We start from the raw sequence: 15055 nt of genomic DNA, 5'->3' as shown, positions 1-15055 counted from the left end.
CGCACTAAGCGGAAAAACGCTGCGATGCAAAGAAATTTTCCGAGCGAACGACTCGGAATGACCTCCCATGTGCACTGCAGGGGAGGCAGATATAACATGTGCAGAGAGAGATAGATTTGGGTGTGGTGAGTTCAATCTGCAATCTAAATTGCAGTGTAAAAATAAAGCAGCCAGTATTTACCCTGCACAGAAACAAAATAACCCACCAAAATCTAACTCTCTCTGCAAATGTTATATCTGCCCCCCCCCCCCCCCCCCCCGGAAGCGCACATGGTTTTGCCCAACTGCTAAAAATTTTCCTGCTGCGATCAACTTGGAATTACCCCCTATATACTGTTGGGTCACCAAAATGCTGCACTGTAATACTATATATACTGCTCACAAAAATGCAGCACAGATATGGAATGGATACTTGCAGTGACACAGAGCTGCAAGATACAGCAATGGCCTACTGTACACAACTATATACTGTTGGGTCACCAAAATGCTGCACTGTAATACTATATATACTGCTCACAAAAATGCTGCACAGATATGGAATGGATACATGCAGTGACACAGAGCTGCAAGATACAGCAATGGCCTACTGTACTGTATTACTATAAGTATAATTATATACTGGTGGTCCCCAGTCCCCACAATAAAGCACACTGAGCACAGACATTTGCAGCACACTGAGCACAGATATTTGCAGCACACTGAGCACAGATATGGAGCGTTTTCAGGCAGAGAACGTAGATATTTTCAGCACACTGAGCACAGATATTTGCAGCACACTGAGCACAGATATTTGCAGCACACTGAGCACAGATTACGGAGCTTTTCAGGGAGAGAACGCAGCCACGTCCTCTCCGTTCAATCTCCAATGCACGAGTGAAAATAGCGGCGACGCGCGGCTCTTTATATAGAATACGATTCTCGCGTGAATCCGACAGCGGAATGATGACGATCGGGCGCGTTCGGGTTAACCGAGCAAGGCGGGAAGATCCGAGGCTGCCTCGGAACCGTGTAAAATGGGTGAAGTTCGGGGGGGGGGGGGTGTTTGGATCTCGGAGAACCGAACCCGCTCATCTCTACGAATAACGTAACTTACTTTAAAAGAAAGACAGACACAAATGTGAATTATTTACTAATCCAAAAAATATTAACATTGAAATAAATAAATAAATAAATGCAATTAAGTGAAAACAAATGGAACCAACATTTTTGTTAGGTGGAAGTGCAGCTGCCCCTCCCTACCACTTGAGTCGCCCCTACCCCAAGGTACGGCCACCGTGGCTGTGGGGAGTAACCGGTAAGGCAATCTGTAGGGTGCTTGGCTTGGAGCTTGGGGACACCGATGATGGCCCTCTCCTAACTGTTCTTTGGGCCACCAGTTTTTCTTGAAGGCTTTTGAAGGCCTGGGTTTGCTCTTGAATGGCCTGTGTCAGCTGAAAAATATGTATGCCAAACTCACTGGCCATCTGGGTCCCCTGTGCTACTCTGGTGGTCTTATTAAGCTTCCTTAGATGCTGGCAGATGGTCTTCATTTTGATGGTTTGGTGCTGCATTTAAACCACCGGCTGCTGCCAGTAGCTGTGGCGTGAACTACATTCTTCCACCAGACCTGCTGGCTGCTGCTGGGTTGGTGGGGTGGGGACTGGTGGCTCCATGGCTATGGTTGCGGCCTCATCCTCCTTCTTAGAATCTGAACAGGCCACTAGGCCAACAGCTTTGTGAAGGGGATGTAGCTTAACACAGGAAGGACCTGAAAAGATAATAATATAGGTAAAGAATCAGATGTACTGAATTTAACAAAGTGTTACTAGTAATTTAGGGCACCTAGCAATGCTTATGTTAAAGATACCCATGCTTGAACAAAGGTGCCCCTCTATTACATTAATCAAATACTACAATGTAAACATGTTTTTTTTAAATAAAAAACCTTCACATATTAATGTGTTTTCAGTATGACAGTTATATACACTGCTCAAAAAAATAAAGGGAACACTAAAATAACACATCCTAGATCTGAATGAATGAAATATTCTTATTAAATAATTTGTTCTTTACATAGTTGAATGTGCCGACAACAAAATCACACAAAAATTATCAATGGAAATCAAATTTATTAACCCATGGAGGTCTGGATTTGGAGTCACACTCAAAATTAAAGTCGAAAAACACACTACAGGCTGATCCAACTTTGATGTAATGTCCTTAAAACAAGTCAAAATGAGGCTCAGTAGTGTGTGTGGCCTTCACGTGCCTGTATGACCTCCCTACAACGCCTGGGCATGCTCCTGATGAGGTGGCGGATGGTCTCCTGAGGGATCTCCTCCCAGACCTGGACTAAAGCATCCGCCAACTACTGGACAGTCTGTGGTGCAACGTGGCGTTGGTGGATGGAGCGAGACATGATGTCCCAGATGTGCTCAATTGGATTCAGGTCTGGGGAACAGGCAGGCCAGTCCATAGCATCAATGCCTTCATCTTGCAGGAACTGCTGACACACTCCAGCCACATGAGGTCTAGCATTGTCTTGCATTAGGAGGAACTCAGGGCCAACCGCACCAGCATATGGTCTCACAAGGGGTCTGAGGATCTCATCTCGGTACCTAATGGCAGTCAGGCTACCTCTGGCGAGCACATGGAGGGCTGTGCGGCCCCCCAAAGAAATGCCACCCCACACCATTACTGACCCACTGCCAAACCGGTCATGCTGGAGGATGTTGCAGGCAGCAGAACGTTCTCCTTTGCGTCTCCAGACTCTGTCACGTCTGTCACGTGCTCAGTGAGAACCTGCTTTCATCTGTGAAGAGCACAGGGCGCCAGTGGCGAATTTGCCAATCTTGGTGTTCTCTGGCAAATGCCAAACGTCCTGCACGGTGTTAGACTCCATGAGGGTGGTATGAGCCCGTTTCTGATCGTTTGAGTAGACATATACACATTTGTGGCTTGCTGGAGGTCATTTTGCAGGGCTCTGGCAGTGCTCTTCCTGTTCATCCTTGCACAAAGGCGGAGGTAGCGGTCCTGCTGCTGGGTTGTTGCCCTCCTACGGCCTCCTCCACGTCTCTGATGTACTGGCCTGTCTCCTGGTAGCGCCTCCATGCTCCGGACACTACGCTGACAGACACAGCAAACCTTCTTGCCACAGCTCGCATTGATGTGCCATCCTGGATGAGCTGCACTACCTGAGCCACTTGTGTGGGTTGTAGACTCTGTCTCATGCTACCACTAGAGTGAAAGAACCGCCAGCTTTCAAAAGTGACCAAAACATCAGCCAGAAAGCATAGGAGCTGAGAAGTGGTCTGTGGTAACCACCTGCAGAACAACTCCTTTATTGGGGGTGTCTTGCTAATTGCCTATAATTCCCACCTGTTGTCTATTCCATTTGCACAACAGCATGTGAAATTGATTGTCAATCAGTGTTGCTTCCTAAGTGGACAGTTTGATTTCACAGAAGTGTGATTGACTTGGAGTTACATTGTGTTATTTAAGTGTTCCCTTTATTTTTTTGAGCACTGTATAATGACTAATATGTTGCAGAATTACATTATGTAATGTTTGCAGGCTTGAATGTGACAATGCTATTGTAAAGAATCTTATGTGACATTATACTTATATTACAGAGGCCTGGGTATGGATGTACAGTAATGTGTGTTTCTCTGACGTCCTAGTGGATACTGGGAACTCCGTAAGGACCATGGGGAATAGCGGCTCCGCAGGAGACTGGGCACCAAAGTAAAGCTTTAGGACTACCTGGTGTGCACTGGCTCCTCCCCCTATGACCCTCCTCCAAGCCTCAGTTAGATTTTTGTGCCCGACCGAGAAGGGTGCACACTAGGGGCTCTCCTGAGCTTCTTAGTGAAAGTTTAGTTTTAGGTTTTTTATTTTCAGTGAGACCTGCTGGCAACAGGCTCACTGCATCGAGGGACTAAGGGGAGAAGAAGCGAACTCACCTGCGTGCAGAGTGGATTGGGCTTCTTAGGCTACTGGACACCATTAGCTCCAGAGGGACCGAACACAGGCCCAGCCTCGGAGTCCGGTCCCAGAGCCGCGCCGCCGGCCCCCTTACAGAGCCAGAAGCAAGAAGAGGTCCGGAAAATCGGCGGCAGAAGACATTTTTCCTGTCTTCACTAAGGTAGCGCACAGCACTGCAGTTGTGCGCCATTGCTCCTCAGCACACTTCACACTTCGGTCACTGAGGGTGCAGGGCGCTAGGGGGGGGCGCCCTGAGCAGCAATAAAAACACCTTGGCTGGCGAAAATACATCACATATAGCCCCCAGGGCTATATGGATGAATTTTAACCCCTGCCAGATTCCACAGAAAAACGGGAGAAAAGGCCGCCGAGAAGGGGGCGGAGCCTATCTCCTCAGCACACTGGCGCCATTTTCTCTCACAGCTCAGTTGGAGGGAAGCTCCCTGGCTCTCCCCTGCAGTTACTACACTACAGAAAGGGGTTAAAAAAGAGAGGGGGGCACTAATTAGGCACAGTATAACAATACAGCAGCTATAAGGGGAAAAACACTTATATAAGGTTATCCCTGTATATATATAGCGCTCTGGTGTGTGCTGGCATACTCTCCCTCTGTCTCCCCAAAGGGCTAGTGGGGTCCTGTCCTCTATCAGAGCATTCCCTGTGTGTGTGCTGTGTGTCGGTACGTTGTGTCGACATGTATGAGGAGGAAAATGATGTGGAGGCGGAGAAATTGCCTGTAACAGAGATGTCACCCCCTAGGGAGTCGACACCTGAGTGGATGAGCTTATGGAAGGAATATGTGACAGTGTCAGCTCTTTACAAAAGATTGATGACATGAGACAGCCGGCGACTCAGCCTGTGCCTGTCCAGGTGTCTCAAAAGCCATCAGGGGCTCTAAAACGCCCGTTACCGCAGATGGCAGATACAGACGCCGACACGGATACTGACTCCAGTGTCGACGATTAAGAGACGAATGTGACTTCCAGTAGGGCCACACGTTACATGATTGAGGCTATGGAAAATGTTTTTACACATTTCTGATAATACCAGTACCACTAAAAAGGGTATTATGTTGGGTGAGAAAAAACTGCCTGTAGTTTTTCCTGCATCTGAGGAATTAAATGAAGTGTGTGATGATGCGTGGTTTTCCCCCGATAAAAACTGTTAATTCCTAAAAAGTTATTAGCATCATACCCCTTCCCGCCAGAGGATAGGGCACGTTGGGAAACACCCTCTAGGGTGAATAAAGCGCTCACACGCTTGTCTAAACAGGTAGCACTACCATCCCCGGATACGGCCGCCCTTAAGGAACCTGCTGACAGAAAGCAGTAAAATGTATATACACTCACACGGGTGTGATACTGCGACCAGCAATCGCCTCAGCCTGGATGTGCAGTGCTGGGGTGGCTTGGTCGGATTCCCTGACTGACAATATTGATACCCTAGATAGGGACAGTATATTACTGACTATAGAGCATTTAAAAGATGCATTTCTATATATGCGTGATGCACAGAGGGATATTTGCCGACTGGCATCAAGAGTAAGTGCGCTGTCCATTTCTGCCAGAAGAGGGTTATGGACAAGACAGTGGTCAGGTGATGCTGATTCCAAAAGGCATATGGAAGTATCGCCTTATAAAAGGGAGGAGTTATTTGGGGTAGGTCTAACAGACCTGGTGGCCACGGCAACGGCTGGGAAATCCACATTTTTACCCCAGGTAGCCTCTCAACATAAGAAGACGCCGTATTATCAGGCGCAGTCCTTTGGGCCCCATAAGGGCAAGCGGGCAAAAGGCTCCTCATTTCTGCCCTGTGGCAGAGGGAGAGGAAAAAGGCTGCAGCAAACAGCCAGTTCCTAGGAACAGAAGCCCTCTCCCGTTTTCTGCCAAGTCCTCAGCATGACGCTGGGGCTTTACAAGCGGACTAAGGCACGGTGGGGGCCCGTCTCAAAAATTTCAGCGTGCAGTGGGCTCACTCACAGGTGGACCCCTGGATCCTTCAGGTGGTATCTCAGGGGTACAAATTGGAATTCGAGACGTCTCCCCTTCGCCGTTTCCTAAAGTCTGCTTTACCGACGTCTCCCTCCGACAGGGAGGCGGTATGGGAAGCCATTCACAAGCTGTATTCCCAGCAGGTGATAATCAAGGTACCCCTCCTACAACAGGGAAAGGGGTATTATTCCACGCTGTTTGTGGTACCGAAGCCGGACGGCTCGGTGAGACCTAATTTAAATCTGAAATCCTTGAACACTTACATACAAAGGTTCAAATTCAAGATGGAGTCACTCAGAGCGGTGATTGCAAACCGGGAAGAAGGGGGTTATATGGTGTCTCTGGACATCAAGGATGCTTATCTCCATGTCCCAATTTACCCTTCTCACCAAGGGTACCTCAGGTTTGTGGTACAGAACTGTCACTATCAGTTTCAGACGCTGCCGTTTGGTTTGTCCACGGCACCCCGGGTCTTTACCAAAGTAATGGCCGAAATGATGATACTCCTTCGAAAGAAGGGAGTTTTAATTATCCCTTACTTGGACGATCTCCGGATAAGGGCAAGATCCAGGGAACAGTTGGTAGTCGGGGTAGCACTATCTCAAGTAGTGTTGCGGCAGCACGGTTGGATTCTTAATATTCCAAAATCGCAGCTGATCCCGACGACACGTCTTCTATTCCTAAGGCTGATCCTGGACACAGTCCAGAAAAAGGTGTTTCTCCAGGAGGAGAAAGCCAGGGAGTTATCCGAACTAGTCAGAAACCTCCTAAAACCAGGCCAAGTGTCAGTGCATCAGTGCACAAGGGTCCTGAGAAAAATGGTGGCTTCCTACGAAGCAATTCCATTCGGCAGATTCCACGCAAGAACTTTCCAGTGGGACCTGCTGGAAAAAATAAGAATTTACTTACCGATAATTCTATTTCTCGGAGTCCGTAGTGGATGCTGGGGTTCCTGAAAGGACCATGGGGAATAGCGGCTCCGCAGGAGACAGGGCACAAAAAAGTAAAGCTTTACTAGGTCAGGTGGTGTGCACTGGCTCCTCCCCCCATGACCCTCCTCCAGACTCCAGTTAGGTACTGTGCCCGGACGAGCATACACAATAAGGGAGGCATTTTGAATCCCGGGTAAGACTCATACCAGCCACACCAATCACACCGTACAACTTGTGATCTAAACCCAGTTAACAGTATGACAACAGAAAGGGCCTCTTAAAGATGGCTCCTTAACAATAACCCGAATTAGTTAACAATAACTATGTACAAGTATTGCAGATAATCCGCACTTGGGATGGGCGCCCAGCATCCACTACGGACTCCGAGAAATAGAATTATCGGTAAGTAAATTCTTATTTTCTCTATCGTCCTAAGTGGATGCTGGGGTTCCTGAAAGGACCATGGGGATTATACCAAAGCTCCCAAACGGGCGGGAGAGTGCGGATGACTCTGCAGCACCGAATGAGAGAACTCCAGGTCCTCCTTTGCCAGGGTATCAAATTTGTAAAATTTTACAAACGTGTTCTCCCCCGACCACGTAGCTGCTCGGCAGAGTTGTAATGCCGAGACCCCTCGGGCAGCCGCCCAAGATGAGCCCACCTTCCTTGTGGAGTGGGCTTTTACAGTTTTAGGCTGTGGCAGGCCTGCCACAGAATGTGCAAGTTGAATTGTGTTACAAATCCAACGAGCAATCGACTGCTTAGAAGCAGGTGCGCCCAACTTGTTGGGTGCATACAATATAAACAGCGAGTCAGATTTTCTGACTCCAGCCGTCCTTGCAATGTATATTTTTAAGGCTCTGACAACGTCCAACAACTTGGAGTCCTCCAAGTCGCTAGTGGCCGCAGGCACCACAATAGGTTGGTTCAGATGAAATGCTGATACCACTTTAGGGAGAAAATGCGGACGAGTCCGCAGTTCTGCCCTATCCGAATGGAAGATTAGATAAGGACTTTTATAAGATAAAGCCGCCAATTCAGATACTCTCCTGGCAGAGGCCAGGGCTAGTAACATAGTCACTTTCAATGTGAGATATTTCAAATCCACCTTTTTCAATGGTTCAAACCAATGGGATTTGAGGAAATCTAAAACTACATTTAGATCCCACGGTGCCACCGGAGGCACCACAGGAGGCTGTATATGCAGTACTCCCTTGACAAAAGTCTGGACCTCAGGGACAGAGGCCAATTCTTTTTGGAAGAATATTGACAGGGCCGAAATTTGAACCTTAATGGATCCCAATTTGAGACCCATAGATAATCCTGATTGCAGGAAATGTAGGAAACGACCCAGTTGGAATTCCTCCGTCGGAACCCTCCGATCCTCGCACCACGCTACATATTTTCGCCAAATGCGGTGATAATGTTTCACGGTGACTTCCTTCCGTGCCTTAATCAAGGTAGGAATGACTTCTTCTGGAATGCCTTTCCCTTTTAGGATCTGGCGTTCAACCGCCATGCCGTCAAACGCAGCCGCGGTAAGTCTTGAAAAAGACAGGGACCCTGCTGTAGCAGGTCCCTTCTCAGAGGTAGAGGCCACGGTTCGTCCGTGAGCATCTCTTGAAGTTCCGGATATCAAGTCCTTCTCGGCCAATCCGGAACCACTAGTATTGTTCTTACTCTTCTTTGCCGTATGATCTTCAATACCTTTGGTATGAGCGGCAGAGGAGGAAACACATACACTGACTGGTACACCCAAGGAGTTACCAGTGCGTCCACAGCTATTGCCTGTGGATCTCTTGACCTGGCGCAATATTTGTCCAGTTTCTTGTTGAGGCGAGACGCCATCATGTCTACAATTGGTCTTTCCCAACGGTCTATTAACATGTTGAAGACTTCTGGATGTAGACCCCACTCTCCCGGATGAAGATCGTGTCTGCTGAGGAAGTCTGCTTCCCAGTTGTCCACGCCCGGGATGAACACTGCTGACAGTGCTATCACGTGATTCTCCGCCCAGCGAAGAATCTTGGCAGCTTCTGCCATTGCACTCCTGCTTCTTGTGCCGCCCTGCCTGTTTACATGGGCGACCGCCGTGATGTTGTCCGACTGAATCAACACCGGCTTTCCTTGCAGGAGAAGTTCCGCCTGGCTTAGAGCATTGTAGATTGCTCTTAGTTCCAGAATGTTTATGTGAAGAGACTTTTCCAGACTCGTCCATACTCCCTGGAAGTTTCTTCCTTGTGTGACTGCTCCCCAGCCTCTCAGGCTGGCGTCCGTGGTCACCAGGATCCAATCCTGAATGCCGAATCTGCGGCCTTCTAATAGGTGAGCCTTCTGCAACCACCACAGAAGTGACACCCTTGTCTTTGGTGACAGGGTTATTCGCAGGTGCATCTGCAGATGCGACCCTGACCATTTGTCCAACAGATCCCTTTGGAATATTCTTGCATGGAATCTGCCGAATGGAATTGCTTCGTAAGAAGCCACCATTTTTCCCAGGACTCTTGTGCATTGATGTACTGACACTTTTCCTGGTTTTAGGAGGTTCCTGACCAGATCGGATAACTCCTTGGCTTTTTCCTCTGGAAGGAAAACCTTTTTCTGAACCATGTCCAGAATCATTCCTAGGAACAGCAGACGAGTTGTCGGGATTAAATGGGATTTTGGAATATTCAGAATCCACCCGTGTTGTCTTAGCACCTCTTGAGATAGTGCTAAAGCTGTCTCCAGCTGTTCTCTGGACCTTGCCCTTATTAGGAGATCGTCCAAGTATGGGATAACTAATACGCCTTTTCTTCGAAGAAGAATCATCATCTCGGCCATTACCTTGGTAAAGACCCGAGGCGCCGTGGACAATCCGAACGGCAGCGTCTGAAACTGATAGTGACAGTTTTGAACAATGAACCTGAGGTACCCCTGGTGTGCGGGGTAAATCGGAACGTGTAGATACGCATCCTTGATGTCCAAGGATACCATAAAGTCCCCTTCTTCCAGGTTCGCTATCACTGCTCTGAGTGACTCCATCTTGAACTTGAACTTTTTTATGTAGAGGTTCAAGGACTTCAGATTTAGAATAGGCCTTACCGAGCCATCCGGCTTCGGTACCACAAATAGAGTGGAATAATACCCCTTTCCTTGTTGTAATAGGGGTACTTTGACTATCACCTGCTGAGCGTACAGCTTGTGAATGGCTTCCAACACCCTCTCCCTTTCGGAAGAGACGGTTGGTAAGGCAGACTTCAGGAAACGATGAGGAGGATCCGTCTCTAATTCCAACCTGTACCCCTGAGATATTATCTGCAGGATCCAGGGGTCTACCTGCGAGTGAGCCCACTGCGCGCTGTAATTTTTGAGACGGCCCCCCACTGTCCCCGAGTCCGCTTGAGAGGCCCCAGCGTCATGCTGAGGTTTTTGCAGGAGCCGGGGAGGGCTTCTGTTCCTGGGAAGGAGCTGCCTGTTGGTGTCTCTTCCCTCTTCCTCTGCCTCGTGGCAGGTACGACAAGCCCTTTGCTCTCTTATTTTTGTAGGAGCGAAAAGGCTGCGGTTGAAAGGTCGGTGCCTTTCTCTGTTGGGGAGTGACTTGAGGTAAAAAAGTGGATTTCCCGGCAGTAGCCGTGGCCACCAAGTCTGATAGACCAACTCCAAATAACTCCTCCCCTTTATACGGCAAAACCTCCATGTGACGTTTTGAATCCGCATCGCCTGTCCACTGTCGTGTCCATAAGGCTCTTCTGGCTGAAATGGACATAGCACTCACCCGAGATGCCAGTGTGCAAATATCCCTCTGTGCATCACGCATATAGATAAATGCATCCTTTATTTGTTCTAACGACAGTAAAACATTGTCCCTATCTAGGGTATCAATATTTTCAATCAGGGATTCTGACCAAACTACTCCAGCACTGCACATCCAGGCAGTTGCTATAGCTGGTCGTAGTATAACACCTGCATGTGTGTATATATTCTTTTGAATAACTTCCATCTTTCTATCTGATGGATCCTTAAGTGCGGCCGTCTCAGGAGAGGGTAACGCCACTTGTTTGGATAAGCGTGTGAGCGCCTTGTCCACCTTAGGGGGTGTTTCCCAGCGCGCCCTAACCTCTGGCGGGAAAGGGTATAATGCCAATAACTTTTTTGAAATTATCAACTTTTTATCAGGAGCAACCCACGCTTCATCACACACGTCATTTAATTCTTCTGATTCAGGAAAAACTGTTTGTAGTTTTTTCACACCATACATAATACCCTGTTTTACGGTATCTGTAGTATCAGCTAAATGTAACGTCTCCTTCATTGCCAAAATCATATAACGTGTGGCCCTACTGGAAAATACGTTTGAATTTCTACCGTCGTCACTGGAATCAGTGCCCGTGTCTGGGTCTGTGTCGACCGACTGAGGCAAAGGGCGTTTTACAGCCCCTGACGGTGTTTGAGGCGCCTGGACAGGCATTAATTGATTGTCCGGCCGCCTCATGTCCTCAACTGACTGTTTAAGGGAAGATAAACCATCACGTAATTCCACAAATAAAGGCATCCATTCTGGTGTCGACCCCCTGGGGGGTGACATCTGCATATTTGGCAATTGCTCCGCCTCCACACCAATATCGTCCTCATACATGTCGACACCACGTACCGACACACACCGCAAACTCACAGGGAATGCTCTAATGAAGACAGGACCCACTAGCCCTTTTGGGGAGACAGAGGGAGAGTCTGCCAGCACACACCACAAAGCGCTATATATACAAGGGATATCCTTATATTAAGTGCTCCCTTATAGCTGCTTTAATATATATATATATATAGCCATTAATGTGCCCCCCCTCTCTGTTTTACCCTGTTTCTGTAGTGCAGTGCAGGGGAGAGACCTGGGAGCCGTTCTGACCAGCGGAGCTGTGACAGAAAATGGCGCCGTGTGCTGAGGAGATAGGCCCCGCCCCTTTTTCGGCGGGTTCTTCTCCCGCTATTTTTCCAGTCAGGCAGGGGTTAAATATCTCCATATAGCCCCTATGGGCTATATGTGAGGTATTTTTAGCCTTGTATAAGGTTTATATTTGCCTCTCAGAGCGCCCCCCCCCCAGCGCTCTGCACCCTCAGTGACTGCCCAGTGAAGTGTGCTGAGAGGAAAATGGCGCACAGCTGCAGTGCTGTGCGCTACCTTATGAAGACTGAGGAGTCTTCAGCCGCCGGTTTCCGGACCTCTTCACGCTTCAGCATCTGCAAGGGGGTCGGCGGCGCGGCTCCGGGACCGGACTCCACGGCTGGGCCTGTGTTCGATCCCTCTGGAGCTAATGGTGTCCAGTAGCCAAGCAGCAAATCCACTCTGCATGCAGGTGAGTTTACTACTTTCCCCCTAAGTCCCACGTTGCAGTGATCCTGTTGCCAGCAGGACTCACTGTAAAGAAAAAAACCTAAACTAAACTTTCTCTAAGCAGCTCTTTAGGAGAGCCACCTAGATTGCACCCTTCTCGTTCGGGCACAAAATCTAACTGGAGTCTGGAGGAGGGTCATGGGGGGAGGAGCCAGTGCACACCACCTGACCTAGTAAAGCTTTACTTTTTTGTGCCCTGTCTCCTGCGGAGCCGCTATTCCCCATGGTCCTTTCAGGAACCCCAGCATCCACTTAGGACGATAGAGAAATGGTCCGGATCGCATCTTCAGATGCATCAGCGGATAACCCTGTCACCAAAGACAAGGGTGTCTCTCCTGTGGTGGTTGCAGAGTGCTCATCTTCTAGAGGGCGCAGATTCGGCATTCAGGACTGGGTCCTGGTGACCACGGATGCCAGCCTGCGAGGCTGGGGAGCAGTCACACAGGGAAGAAATTTCCAGGGCTTGTGGTCAAGCCTGGTGACATCACTTCACATAAATATCTTGGAGCTAAGGGCCATTTACAATGCCCTAAGCCAAGCAAGACCTCTGCTTCAAGGTCAGCCGGTGCTGATCCAGTCGGACAACATCACGGCAGTCGCCCACGTAGACAGACAGGGCGGCAAAAGAAGCAGGAGGGCAATGGCAGAAGCTGCAAGGATTTTTCGCTGGGCGGAAAATCATGTGATAGCATTGTCAGCAGTGTTCATTCCGGGAGTGGACAACTGGGAAACAGACTTCCTCAGCAGAAGTCTTCCACATGATTGTAAACCGTTGGGAAAACCAAAGGTGGACATGATGGCGTCCCGCCTAAACAAAAAATTGGACAGGTATTGCGCCAGGTCAAGGGACCCTCGGGCAATAGCTGTGGACGCTCTGGTGACACCGTGGGTGTACCAGTCAGTGTGTGTGTTCCCTCCTCTTCCTCTCTTACCAAAAGTACTGAGAATTATAAGACGGAGGGGAGTAAGAACTGTACTCGTGGCTCCGGATGGGCCAAGAAGGACTTGGTACCCGGAGCTTCAGGAGATGCTCACGGAGGACCCGTGGCCTCTACCTCTAAGAAGGGACCTGCTCCATCAAGGACCCTGTCTATTCCAAGACTTACCGCGGCTGCGTTTGACGGCAGGGCGGTTGAACGCCGGATCCTGAAGGAAAAAGGCATTCCGGATGAAGTCATCCCTACCCTGATCAAAGCCAGGAAGGATGTAACCGCAAAGCATTATCACCGCATCTGGCGAAAATATGTTGCGTGGTGCGAGGCCAGTAAGGCCCCGATGGAGGAATTTCAACTAGGTCGATTCCTGCATTTCCTGCAAACAGGAGTGTCTATGGGCCTAAAATTGGGGTCCATTAAGGTTCAAATTTCGGCCCTGTCAATTTTCTTCCAGAAAGAACTAGCTTCAGTTCCTGAAGTTCAGACGTTTGTAAAAGGGGTACTGCATATACAGCCTCCTTTTTGTGCCTCCAGTGACACCTTGGGATCTCAATGTAGTTTTGGGGTTCCTAAAGTCACAATGGTTTGAACCACTTGAATCTGTGGAGTTAAAGTATCTCACATGGAAAGTGGTCATGCTGTTGGCCCTGGCCTCGGCCAGGCGCGTGTCAGAATTGGCGGCTTTATCCTGTAAAAGCCCTTATCTGATCTTCCATTCAGACAGGGCGGAATTGAGGACTCGTCCTCATTTTCTCCCTAAGGTGGTTTCAGCGTTTCATCTGAACCAACCTATTGTGGTACCTGCGGCTACTAGTGACTTGGAGGACTCCAAGTTGTTGGACATAGTCAGGGCCCTGAAAATATATGTTTCCAGGACGGCTGGAGTCAGAAAATCTGACTCGCTGTTTATCCTGTATGCACCCAACAAGTTGGGTGCTCCTGCTTCTAAGCAGACTATTGCTCGTTGGATTTGTAATACAATTCAGTTTGCACATTCTGTGGCAGGCCTGCCACAGCCGAAAATCTGTAAAAGCCCATTCCACAAGGAAGGTGGGCTCATCTTGGGCGGCTGCCCGAGGGGTCTCGGCTTTACAACTTTGCCGAGCAGCTACTTGGTCAGGGGCAAACACGTTTGCAAAATTCTACAAATTTGATACCCTGGCTGAGGAGGACCTGGAGTTCTCTCATTCGGTGCTGCAGAGTCATCCGCACTCTCCCGCCCGTTTGGGAGCTTTGGTATAATCCCCATGGTCCTTACGGAGTTCCCAGCATCCACTAGGACGTCAGAGAAAATAAGAATTTACTTACCGATAATTCTATTTCTCGTAGTCCGTAGTGGATGCTGGGCGCCCATCCCAAGTGCGGATTGTCTGCAATACTTGTACATAGTTATTGTTAACTAAATCGGGTTATTGTTGTTGTGAGCCATCTATCCAGAGGCTCCTCTGTTATCATACTGTTAACTGGGTTCAGATCACAGGTTGTACGGTGTGATTGGTGTGGCTGGTATGAGTCTTACCCGGGATTCATAAATCCTTCCTTATTGTGTACGCTCGTCCGGGCACAGTATCCTAACTGAGGCTTGGAGGAGGGTCATAGGGGGAGGAGCCAGTGCACACCAGGTAGTCCTAAAGCTTTACTTTTGTGCCCAGTCTCCTGCGGAGCCGCTATTCCCCATGGTCCTTACGGAGTTCCCAGCATCCACTACGGACTACGAGAAATGGAATTATCGGTAAGTAAATTCTTATTTTTTCTGCTTACTACTCATCTTCCTCCTCATCTGATGTCTGAAGCCTTTTCACTGGCCCCTTCCTCCTTGGTTTTGCTATGTAGAAAACAAAGAATGGGTCAAAAAAAAGTGGT

At 48.8% G+C, this 15055-nt stretch overlaps 1 long non-coding RNA gene across 4 annotated transcripts in view; it reads right to left on the bottom strand.

Annotated features, from left to right (window-relative positions):
- Positions 1–1112: 1112 nt before the first annotated feature.
- Positions 1113–15055, bottom strand: part of LOC134911445 (uncharacterized) — a 109401-nt gene continuing 95458 nt past the window's right edge. For all 4 annotated transcript variants that reach the window (XR_010176575.1, XR_010176576.1, XR_010176578.1 and 1 more), the window contains 2 exons: positions 14954–15017; positions 1113–1747 (listed from right to left, as the gene is read on the bottom strand). This is a non-coding gene — a long non-coding RNA (uncharacterized LOC134911445). The remainder of the gene's footprint in view (positions 1748–14953; positions 15018–15055) is intronic.

This window comes from Pseudophryne corroboree, chromosome 4 (assembly GCF_028390025.1).
Source record: "Pseudophryne corroboree isolate aPseCor3 chromosome 4, aPseCor3.hap2, whole genome shotgun sequence".
Classification (NCBI taxonomy): Eukaryota; Metazoa; Chordata; class Amphibia; order Anura; family Myobatrachidae; genus Pseudophryne; species Pseudophryne corroboree.
Note: the sequence above shows the minus strand (reverse complement) of the source record. Positions and strands in the feature narration are given on the sequence as shown.